Here is an 11,323-nt window from a genome sequence, read left to right on the forward strand (position 1 = left end):
CCAGTTTTGAGAGGATGCATTTGTGATCAAACCACTTTTCCTTTCATCTCTCCCTTTAAACCTGGTGTCTTCTTTCATTCAATTTTCTGCCTACCTGTACTGCCTTTGTAGTAACCAGTTTCTGCCCCGAGAGCGTTGCCACCACCAGAAATATCCTAAATCCTACGTGACAAGCGTTTTTGAAAGATAACTGGCCTGATTTCTTTGGATGCCAAGTTAAAAACAGAAAAGAAGACAGAAAACAACAGACTCTCGGTTTCATTCACTTTCTTCTGAATTCTGAAGAGTTCTTAGAGCAAAAACCAAACTGGAGGTGGAATAGCAGAAAAATATCTTGTGATTTCTTCCTTATGAGCATCTGACCACCCCATACTTTGTTTTCTTGAATCACCAGATATGGAAACCGTGGGTTCCAGTCATAACCGCAAGGTTCTATGCACAAGAAACAATAAAGCACTGTCTGTCATTGTACGTGATGCCTTCCAAGCCTAAACTGAATGATACAGAGTGAATGAAGACCGGCTGCTTCAATGAATCCAGACCACTGCCGCTTTGCTGAGATAACTTATTGGGAGTGTGAGAGATCAAGCATCTAAATATCTCCTGTTCAAGAAAATTTCAATCAAAATAAATGACATGGGCTCATTTCAGAAATAAATCTGAGTGAACGACGACTTCCACTTTGCCAACACAAACAAGTATCCCACAATACCCATATGTCTTAACCAATCTAAAAATCAAAGCTGATTTGCTTAGGCCCACCTAGTCTGAAATATTGGTTTCATAATATGAGAGGGAAAAAAAAAATCAGTTGTCCCTTTTAAACGTATTGATTTCTAGAATTAGTTTTTATTCTGAAAAATAATTCTGTACAATATATATTTTTAGTAAGTTTTTATGATCTGTACCACCTATTTAAGTCACTTTAAGTACATCTGTGGTCACAGAGATTTAATTTCTTCATGACAAGATAAGGATATCCACTATCATTACTATTTTAATGCTATAATGGAGGTACTAATCAAGGAATTTAGCATGAAAAAGTAATTAGAGGTGTAGGTAGTGGATAGGAAGGGATAAAGCTCTCTCTATATATCTTGGTAGGGTTATATATCTAGAAACTACTCCTCAGAAGAGAAAAGCTACTACAAATGGACAATTTAGTAAAGAACCTGGTTGTAAAATTAATACACACACACACACACACACACACACACACACACACAAGTCTTCCTACATCCCGACTTTGGAGGTTTTTGGTTATTGATTCATTATTTTGAAAGCTGACAAATGAAGGAAAAGAATCAAGTACTTATACTACCTCTCATACAGAATGTATGTCAGGATAAACATACAGTTGATGAGGGAAAATTTTTTTCTGTAGAAGAATGACAGCTAATACATGCAGGAGGAATGATAAAATAGAGTCAACATTTTGCAGCTGATATTGCTATAATGCATCCTGGTCACAATCATCAGTGGTTGCTACAACCATGAGGTGAAATTGGATGGGGGAGCTCTAGAACAGATGGAGCGGGCTGACATACCCGATCAATTTCTCTCTAAAAGTGAGACTGCTACACAACATGTGCCTCTTGACACAGTGAAACAGAACATGCCCGGGACCACCAATGAAATACTTGTATTAAAAAATTAGTGCTTCGTCTAGTCTAATAGATGGAACCATCCGTTTACAGTAAATATTGGGAATATAGGAATATGTTTAATAACATCACAAAAATGCAATCAGTCAAATCCAGAATGTGGGACATTCTCCTGGACAAACTGACCCTCAAGAAAGAAATGGCATGGGGGATAAAGGGAGGTGGAACTGATACAGATTAAATGACATGTAAGGAGAATAATAGACAAATGCAACATATTTGGATCCTGATTCAAACAAGGTAATTGGAAAAAGAAACAATCAAACACATACTGAGGATTTGATTATATTAAGAAGTTTTATTATTTTTGCTGGTTGTGATGTTATTGTGGCAGTGTTAAAAAAGAAAGTTTATAACTATTAGTTATACATGGGAAAATATTTATGGTTGAGATTAATATCTGGAACTTGATTTTTATTCCAGGAGGGGAAAAAAAAGCACAAAAAGAAACAAACAAGAACAACAAAACTATGATAAATGCCGAAGTTGGGTGGTAGGTACATAGATATTCATTATAGTATGATTTCTACTTTGTTTTAAAATGCCCAAAACAAAAAGCTAAAAATTTAATACTTTATATATATAATATGCTTTATATTGTATATTAAATATATTTAAATTTTTATTTTCATCAAAGAATGGCTTCTATTTCTTTTTTGTTTGTTCTTCTTTCTCTAGTTCCTTTAGGTGTAAGGTTAGATTGTTTATTTGAGATTTTTCTTGTTTCTTTAGGTAAGATTGTATTGCTATAAACTTCCCTCTTAGAACAGCTTTTACTACATCCCATAGATTTTTGGATCATCGTGTTTTCATTGTCATTTGTCTCTAGGTATTTTTTGATTTCCTCTTGATTTCTTCAGTGATCTCTTGGTTATTTAGTAACGTATTGTTTAGCCTCCATGTGTTTGTGTTTTTTATGTTTTTTTCCCTGTAATTGATTTCTAATCTCATAGCGTTGTGGTCGGAAAAGATACTTGATATGATATAAATTTTCTTAAATTTACTGAGGCTTGATTTGTGACCCAAGATGTGATCTATCCTGGAGAATGTTCTGTGTGCTCTTGAGAAGAAAGTATGATCTGCTGTTCTTGGATGGAATGTCCTATAAATATCAATTAAATCTATCTGGTCTATTGTGTCATTTAAAGCTTGTGTTTCACTCAGTCTACCAATTCAAATGCTCATCTCCTCTGCAAACAATCAGGCACACCCAGAAATAATGCTTAATCAGATAGCTAAGCATCCCATGGCCCAGTCAGGTTGACACATAAAAGTAATTATTATAGTCATCAGTGTGTTAATTTTTGCTAAGGTAGTCTTAGTTTTAAGGTATCCTAATCTTTGACAAGCCTTAGTTTCTTAAAAACTAGAGAATTAAATTAAAGAAACATTTAATTTTGATTTATTCATATCTATCACTTTTTTTAACCTTACAGATGGTGCTTGTTAGAGTCTTGTGTGCCAATACATATAATGATAATAAAAATTACAATGATGATAATGATGATGACAATTAACTTACTGTGTTCTTAATAGGAAAGAGAGAAGTTTTGGATTGTTATTATTTCTTATTAAAATTTGGTCATGTCAGTAATCACTATGAAGGAATGGAATCAAAATACCAGCCATAAAAACATAATAACAACTTTTTGCCTATTGATAGGACAAAGTGGAGCAAATATGGACAGTCAGTTTATGGATGCAGCTACCTCTTGTATGAGAAGCTTTCTTCCTTCAGAACCAGCTCCCGTGATTGAAGAACTGTTCTAACCTCCCTTGAGAATTAATTCTACTTTATGTAGAACATACATTCTAATGTATATTCTATGGTATATATTATTTAAAAGCAGTTGGTCTTGATATATTATAGGTATAATTCTTATTAAGTGGGGACTCTGAGCAATGCGTTCCCAATAACTCAATACACCTAACTTTAAAAGATTCCATTATTTGTGTTTTAATATTAATCCCTTCCAAGGATTAAACAGTGAAGAATCAGTTGAAACTTGCATTCCATAGTTTAGCTAAAGTGGAGATGCACAGGGGTTGAACCCAGGACCTCATACATGCAAAGCATGAACTCTACCACTGAGATACATCCCAACATGCACACACAGGTTTTTTTTCTTTTGTTGACCAATAGTTCTCACTAAATAGTATAGCTTGTGACTACAAATTCCGTGGGCTCCTTCAATCTACATTCATAGAAACATAATTAGGTCAATTTAATAAATGTTTATTAAATAATACCATCCATAGATTCCCTGTACTTCCCCTTAATATCATTTGGCATGGTTTATAATTGTCGATTTGTCATTTGGCTAATATGTTTCCTTCTCTAATAAGATAGCTGCAGGAGGGCAGAGGCTGTGACTGATTTTTCTCATAACTCTATACCAAGCCCTTAGCATGGAGGCTTGCACATAGCAGCCACTCAATAAAGAGCGGTGAGAAGTAAATTACAGGTGTATTCTGTTCAGGATATATGTTACAGAACAGAGAATCTTGCAGTGAAGTGTGTGTGGGAGAGGAGGATTCACAAATATTTAAACAGATAATTTCAGTACAGTAGGACAAGTCCTCTGGGAAAGATAATCGTATGTAACTACAGCAGCAGACAAAAAGTATATACCGCATTCTTGTCCAGAAATTGACGACTCCAGGAGTCTTGAAAGACAAGACGAGTGAATAAAGGTCAGGAGTTGCGCTTGAGGACCAGTTTGCAGTATGAGTGGCTGCTCTCACATTTCCACCAAAGTTCTGGGCGCTGGTGGAGTACGGAAGCCCAGAATCGGTACCCTGCAGCGATTTGCTCAGGCTCAGAGTGGGACCATGTTGGCCAATAGACTTAAGGCAGGAGCTGCGGGTCTGAGATGCATTAGTTGGTTTTATTGAATTTACCCTTGGCAAAGATCCACAGAAAAATGAGATCCAGTTCATCAATGGGTGGGACAGCCCCGGCCTCCCGGTGACACTGTGATGTGGATGATCGACACGGGGCTGGTGTGGTGTATTTGGTAATTCTGCTGAAGACAGGATGGGTTAGGGTTACCAGTGTTCCACCATGACTTCCGAGGTCCAGAACTGCCTCTCTCTGGTGCAGACGATCACTGTGCTTGTGGGAGCAAATCGCTGAGTATTTTTCAGAACTGTTCACGGTCCCGGCTGCCAACATCTGTCCTCCTGTTCTTCAGCAACAAAAGCACGGTTCTTGTGCTCCCTTCCTGGAGGTTTAATTTCAACATGCAGAGCTCTTGTTAGGCAGACGAACATTCCTCGCCAGTCCTTGTTTCTGCTTTAAGAGTCAGCCTGGGATGCCCCGTAGACTTCCAGGCGCAGCTCCTAGCGTTTGGAGTTAGGTCACACGTCCAACCTGTGCCCCACCCTGCCTCTCGCCCCTGCCCTTTCCTGCCTTGGCTACTGTGGAGGGCAAGTGCACAATTCCTCGCCTTCCATCCCACCCTTTCCTCTTGTTGCAGATTCCTTGGCTTCACCTGGTTTAACTCTCCGTGGAGGCCGCTTCTCAACCATCGGAACAAGCCTTGCTTTGTCACCAGTCGGGGTGTTCCTGAGGCCTCTGGAACACTAGAAGCCTCCCAGAAAATGCCCAGTGCAGAGATGGTGCCCTACCTCTTCCCCAAATTCCTCTGAGCCCAGCTGTGTTGGAAAGGAGAAGGGAGGGTACCAGGGCCCCCGATGTGGAAAGAAGGGACACGTTGGTGGCTCCTTCTCCAATCCGTGGATAGTGCTGCCAGGCCATTTTTAGCGGTGGAGTGATTTTTCTGGTGAACGAACGAGCCTCGGATGTGATAACTAGTACACGATCCCCTAACCGTCGACGTTCCCAAATTCTTAGAGGACCACCCTCCCGAGTTTGATCACTGTTGGGTCTAAATGTCTTTAGGTGTTCAGCCCGCGGACTACATTGACCAGCTCAGAAGGTGCTAACCGTTGCGCCTTTGAATCCCGTTCGTGATGGGTATCAGGGATTCCAGTTACTCCCCACGAACGAGGAATTCTTTGTAATTTCGGTCATAAACTGAGTGATTTAGACCTTGCCCCTCGTGCCGGACCTAGGAGCGATGGGATGGTTGAGTAAAGTGTTGGGGTGGGCGGTCTCTCCCTTCCTTCCTCCCTTCCTCGCCAGTCCGACTAGGTTTGCTGGTAGAGCTTGTTCTCACACGTGAGGTCTTGGGTTCGATCCCTGCTGTGCCCAGCTGTGTCCCATTGCAAGACAGCCTTTACCTGTAAGTGTGCTTTATTTCCGCTTTTTGCTTTTCTTAACCTGTTCTTACTCATCTTTCTCTTTCTCTTTCCTTCTCTCCGTATGGCTGGTGTCTATATTCTCTAATGTTCAAGGGTTTTGAAATATCAAGAGAAATTTGCTGCTGTTTGTAGTTTAGTGTACAACTCATTCATTTTTAAAAATTAACACTTCAGGATATTCACATACTATTTTCACAATATAAAAAAACTAAATCAAAAAGCTTAGATACTTCTTACACATTAAATATTTATTTTAACATCCAGCTATAAAAATTCACGCCTGTAATGTTAAATTATTTTATCTTTAAATGTTTTTTAAAATTTTCTCTCATTTTATTACAATGAAGTTTAACAGTACAGAAAATTCACACGACCTTGGTGGGTCTATTTTATCTCTAAATGTTGGAAGCACCTTAGTACTGTGTTGTTATAGTACTGTCATATTCGTCAGTAGCTTACACCAGTGGTTCTTGAATCAAAATCACCTCCAGAACTTATTAACACAGATTATTGGGACCACACCCCCAGAGTTCCTGACTCATGGGTCTGTGGTGGGGTCCTAGAATTTGTATTCTTAGCAAGATCCCAGGAGATACTTTTGCTGCTGGTCCAAAGACCACACTTTGAGAACCACTGCCTCACACTAAAACCTGTTTCTAAAGTGTTATAACCTGGATTTATATTTGAATCGTCAGCATCTCTCTTACACTTTTTATTCAACAGGATATAGGTTTCCTCACCCAATCTACTGAGTGGGATTTTCCTTCTTGGACCAGGCTGAGATTTACATACATACTGACTGTGGATAATTCCAAGCCTGGAACCTGAGATTGAATGCACCTTGCAGTATGGCTCTCTCCCAGTTCTTTCCCCAGTTGGACTGGGTCCTGTTTACAGTTTGGCTTTGTACTACATCATGAAGTTTCCCAGTGGTTTACTGTAGTCATCTATGTTTTGTTTTTGTTGTTGTTGTTGTTTTGTTTTGTTTTGATGCCAGCCTTTCCAAAAGACTCTTGATCTGAATGACTTATGTTCATGGTCCTACTGGGATAAAAGCCAATTTTACAACTTCTTGTTCTGAGCTGGGCCTAGTCAGGTGCAAGAGAATCTGAAGGCTTTAGTGACATTGATTTACAAAACACATCTTCTTTCTGACATTCAAGGCCTCTAAAATTCATACGATTCTTGCACAACAAAGTAAACAACATATACTTTAGGGGAAAATTGACCATGTATTCATAAAGAAAAGTATTCGGGGGCCACATTAGCTACATAGGCTTGGGGATGTAGCTCAGTGGTAGAGCGCATGCTTTGCATGTATGAGGTCCTGGGTTCGATCCCCAGCGTCTCCAGCTTCTTAGTACTCTCTTGGCGGCATTTTAAAATGTTGGATCGCGATAAACAGAGATAGCTGGTTTTCAGCCCTTTGGTTATTTCTGAGCAATTTAAAGTTTAAACAATACGCTGCTGAAAAAAAAATTTACCTTGCTTCGATTGCCAAGGCCCCATCAGACTCTGATGCTATAACCCTCTTTTGGAGGAGGGGAGAAGTGGGAGGGTTAAGAGAGATTAGGCTGAGACAATGGATAGGTTGGTTTCCACTCCTACCCTTTGTTTTTGCTTTTCTGTTTTTTTCAACAACTCTTTGACCTTTGTCACAAGTGTTTCTATCTTAGTAGGTCATAAACAAATATTTTATTTCTCATTCCTTCTATTTTAGAAGAGATCATATTTGAAATCAACTGCTGAATAGAAAGTACACTACCGGTATAAGTGGGTAAAAATATGACTAATTTCTAATAAATTGGCTGCCTGAAGCTAAGAATGTGACTAGCAGAAATCATAGGCAAAGAACAGTCTTCAGGTAAGAGGAAAGACTTGGTTAGAAATGTATGCAAAGAGGGGGAAGAATTTTTACTAGCTTTTCCTTTGTTCTTTGTGTAAATGAGAAAAAGCTGCTGCCATCAATTGTCATCAAGGATATAGGTTAAGAAACAGTTTTCTCTAAAAACATAGGCTGAGAAAATTTGCTCTCGGAAATCGTATCAGTAGGAATGGAACATCCCACTATTGACTAGATTATCTGAGCCACGTGCCTCAAAATACTTTGGCCTTGACTAAAACTTTGACTATGACTTTGACATAGAAACTCAGATTTGATTTCCAACGATTTCCAGAGTTTCAGTAAGGGTTTTCAGAAACATCTTTTAATATTTATCTTAACACTGTAGTTTTAAGAAAACAGGATATGATTCCAATTCTCATGCAATGCCTGATACAGCCACTTTATACATAGCCCTTCTTTGCTTTGATTCTCTAAAATGCTGTTTCATTGAAGTTAAATTAAATTAAACTAAATTAAATTAAACTCCACCCCACCTACCAAATCCTATAATAACTCTATCTCTTGCTTTGCTTGGTGAAAGCCTGTATTTCTATTTGCAATCCTCCCTTTCTTTTTTATTTTTTATTTATTTATTTATTTTTAATTTTTGAATTTTATTTTATTTATTTTTTTATACAGCAGGTTCTTATTAGTCATCAATTTTATACACATCAGTGTATACATGTCAATCCCAATCTCCCAATTCATCACACCACAACCCCCAGCCCCCCACGGCTTTACCCCCTTGATGTCCATATGTTTGTTCTCTACATCTGAGTCTCTATTTCTGCCCTGCAAACCGATTCATCTGTACCATTATTCTAGGTTCCACATATATGCGTTAATATACGATATTTGTTTTTCTCTTTCTGACTTACTTCACTCTGCATGACAGTCCCTAGATCCATCCACGTCTCTAGAAATGACCCAATATCGTTCCTTTCTATGGCTGAGTAATATTCCACTGTATACATGTACCACTTCTTCTTTATCCATTCGTCTGTCGATGGGCAATTAGGTTGCTTCCATGACCTGGCTATTGTAAACAGTGCTGCAATGAACATTGGGGTGCATGGGTCTTTTTGAATTATGGTTTTCTCTGGGTATATGCCCAGTAGTGGGATTGCTGGGTCATATGGTAATTCTATTTTTAGTTTTTTAAGGAACCTCCATACTGTTCTCCACAGTGGCTGTTTCAATTTACATTCCCACCAACAGTGCAAGAGGGTTCCCTTTTCACCACACCCTCTCCAGAATTTGTTGTTTGTAGATTTTCTGATGATGCCCATTCTAACTGGTGTGAGGTGTTACCTCATTGTAGTTTTGATTTGCGTTTCTCTAATAATGAGTGATGTTGAGCAGCTTTTCATGTGCTTCTTGGCCATCTGTATGTCTTCTTTGGTGAAATGTCTATTTAGGTCTTCTGCCCATTTTTGGATTGGGTTGTTTTTTTAATATTGAGTTGCATGAGCTGTTTATATATTTTGGAGATTAATCCTTTGTCCGTTGATTCGTTTGCAAATATTTTCTCCCATTCTGAGGGTTGTCTTTTCATCTTGTTTATGGTTTCCTTTGCTGTGCAAAAGCTTTGAAGTTTCATTAGGTCCCATTTGTTTATTTTTGTTTTTATTTCCATTACTCTAGGAGGTGGATCAAAAACGATCTTGCTGTGAGTTATGTCAAAGAGTGTTCTTCCTATGTTTTCCTCTAAGGGTATTATAGTGTCTGGTCTTACATTTAGGTGTCAAATCCATTTTGAGTTTATTTTTGTGTATGGTGTTAGGGAGTGTTCTAATTTCATTCTTTTACATGCAGCTGTCCAGTTTTCCCAGCACCACTTATTGAAGACACTGTCTTTTCTCCATTGTATATCCTTGCCTCCTTTGTCATAGATTAGTTGACCATAGGTGCGTGGGTTTATCTCTGGGCTTTCTATCTTGTTCCATTGATCTATGTTTCTGTTTTTGTGCCAGTACCATATTGTCTTGATTACTGTAGCTTTATAGTATGGTCTGAAGTCAGGGAGTCTGACTCCTCCAGCTCCGTTTTTTTCCCTCAAGACTGCTTTTCCTATTCGGCATCTTTTGTGTCTCCATACAAATTTTAAGATTTTTTCTTCTAGTTCTGTAAAAAATGCCATTGGTAATTTGATAGGGATTGCATTGAATCTATAGATTGCTTTGGGTAGTATAGTCATTTTCACAATATTGATTCTTCCAATCCAAGAACATGGTATATCTCTCCATCTGTTGGTATCATCTTTAATTTCTTTCATCAGGGTCTTATAGTTTTCTGCATACAGGTCTTTTGTCTCCCTAGGTAGGTTTATTCCTATGTATTTTATTCTTTTTGTTGCAGTGGTAAATGGGAGTGTTTCCTTAATTTCTCTTTCAGATTTTTCATCATTAGTGTATAGGAATGCAAGAGATTTCTGTGCATTAATTTTGTATCCTGCAACTTTACCAGATTCATTGACTAGCTCTAGTGATTTTCTGCTGGCATCTTTAGGATTCTCTATGTACAGTATCATGTCATCTGCAAACAGTGACAGTTTTACTTCTTCTTTTCCAATTTGTATTCCTTTTATTTCTTTTTTTTCTCTGATTGCCGTGGCTAGGACTTCCAAAAATATGTTGAATAATAGTGGCGAGAGTGGACATCCTTGTCTTGTTCTTGATCTTAGAGGAAATGCTTTCAGTTTTTCACCATTGAGAATGATGTTTGCTGTGGGTTTGTCATATATGGCCTTTATTATGTTGAGGTAGGTTCCCTCTATGCCCATTTCCTGGAGAGTTTTTATCATAAATGGGTGTTGAATTTTGTCAAAAACTTTTTCTGAATCTATTGAGATGATCATATGGTTTTTATTCTTCAATTTGTTAATATGGTGTATCACATTGATTGATTTGCATATACTGAAGAATCCTTGCATCCCTGGGATAAATCCCACTTGATCATGGTGTATGTTCCTTTGAATGTGTTGTTGGATTCTATTTGCTAGTATTTTGTTGAGGATTTTTGCATCTATATTCATCAGTGATATTGGTCTGTAATTTTCTTTTTTTGTAGTATCTTTGTCTGATTTTGGTATCAGGGTGATGGTAGCCTCATAGAATGATTTGGGAGTGTTCTTTCCTCCACAGTTTTTTGGAAGAGTTTGAGAAGGATGGGTGTTAGCTCTTCTCTAAATGTTTGATAGAATTCACCTATGAAGCCATCTGGTCCTGGACTTTTGTTTGCTGGAAGATTTTTAATCACAGTTTCAATTTCAATACCTGTGATCAGTCTGTTCATATTTTCTATTTCTTCCTGGTTCAGTCTTGGACGGTTATACCTTCCTAAGAATTTGTCCATTTCTTCCAGGTTGTCCATTTTATTGCCATAGAGTTGCTTGTAGTAATCTCTTAGGATGCTTTGTATTTCTGCGGTGTCTTTTGTAACTTCTCCTTTTTCGTTTCTAATTTTATTGATTTGAGTCCTCTCCCTCTTTTTCTTGATGAGTCTGGCT

General features: G+C 38.1%; 1 non-coding gene across 1 annotated transcript; it reads left to right on the forward strand.

Annotated features, from left to right (window-relative positions):
- Positions 1-7,210: 7,210 nt before the first annotated feature.
- TRNAA-UGC (transfer RNA alanine (anticodon UGC)) lies at positions 7,211-7,282 on the forward strand. The gene has a single exon. It is a non-coding gene; the product is annotated as a tRNA-Ala (tRNA).
- Positions 7,283-11,323: the final 4,041 nt, after the last annotated feature.

The sequence above is a fragment of the Eubalaena glacialis genome, chromosome 7, assembly GCF_028564815.1.
Source record: "Eubalaena glacialis isolate mEubGla1 chromosome 7, mEubGla1.1.hap2.+ XY, whole genome shotgun sequence".
Classification (NCBI taxonomy): domain Eukaryota; kingdom Metazoa; phylum Chordata; class Mammalia; order Artiodactyla; family Balaenidae; genus Eubalaena; species Eubalaena glacialis.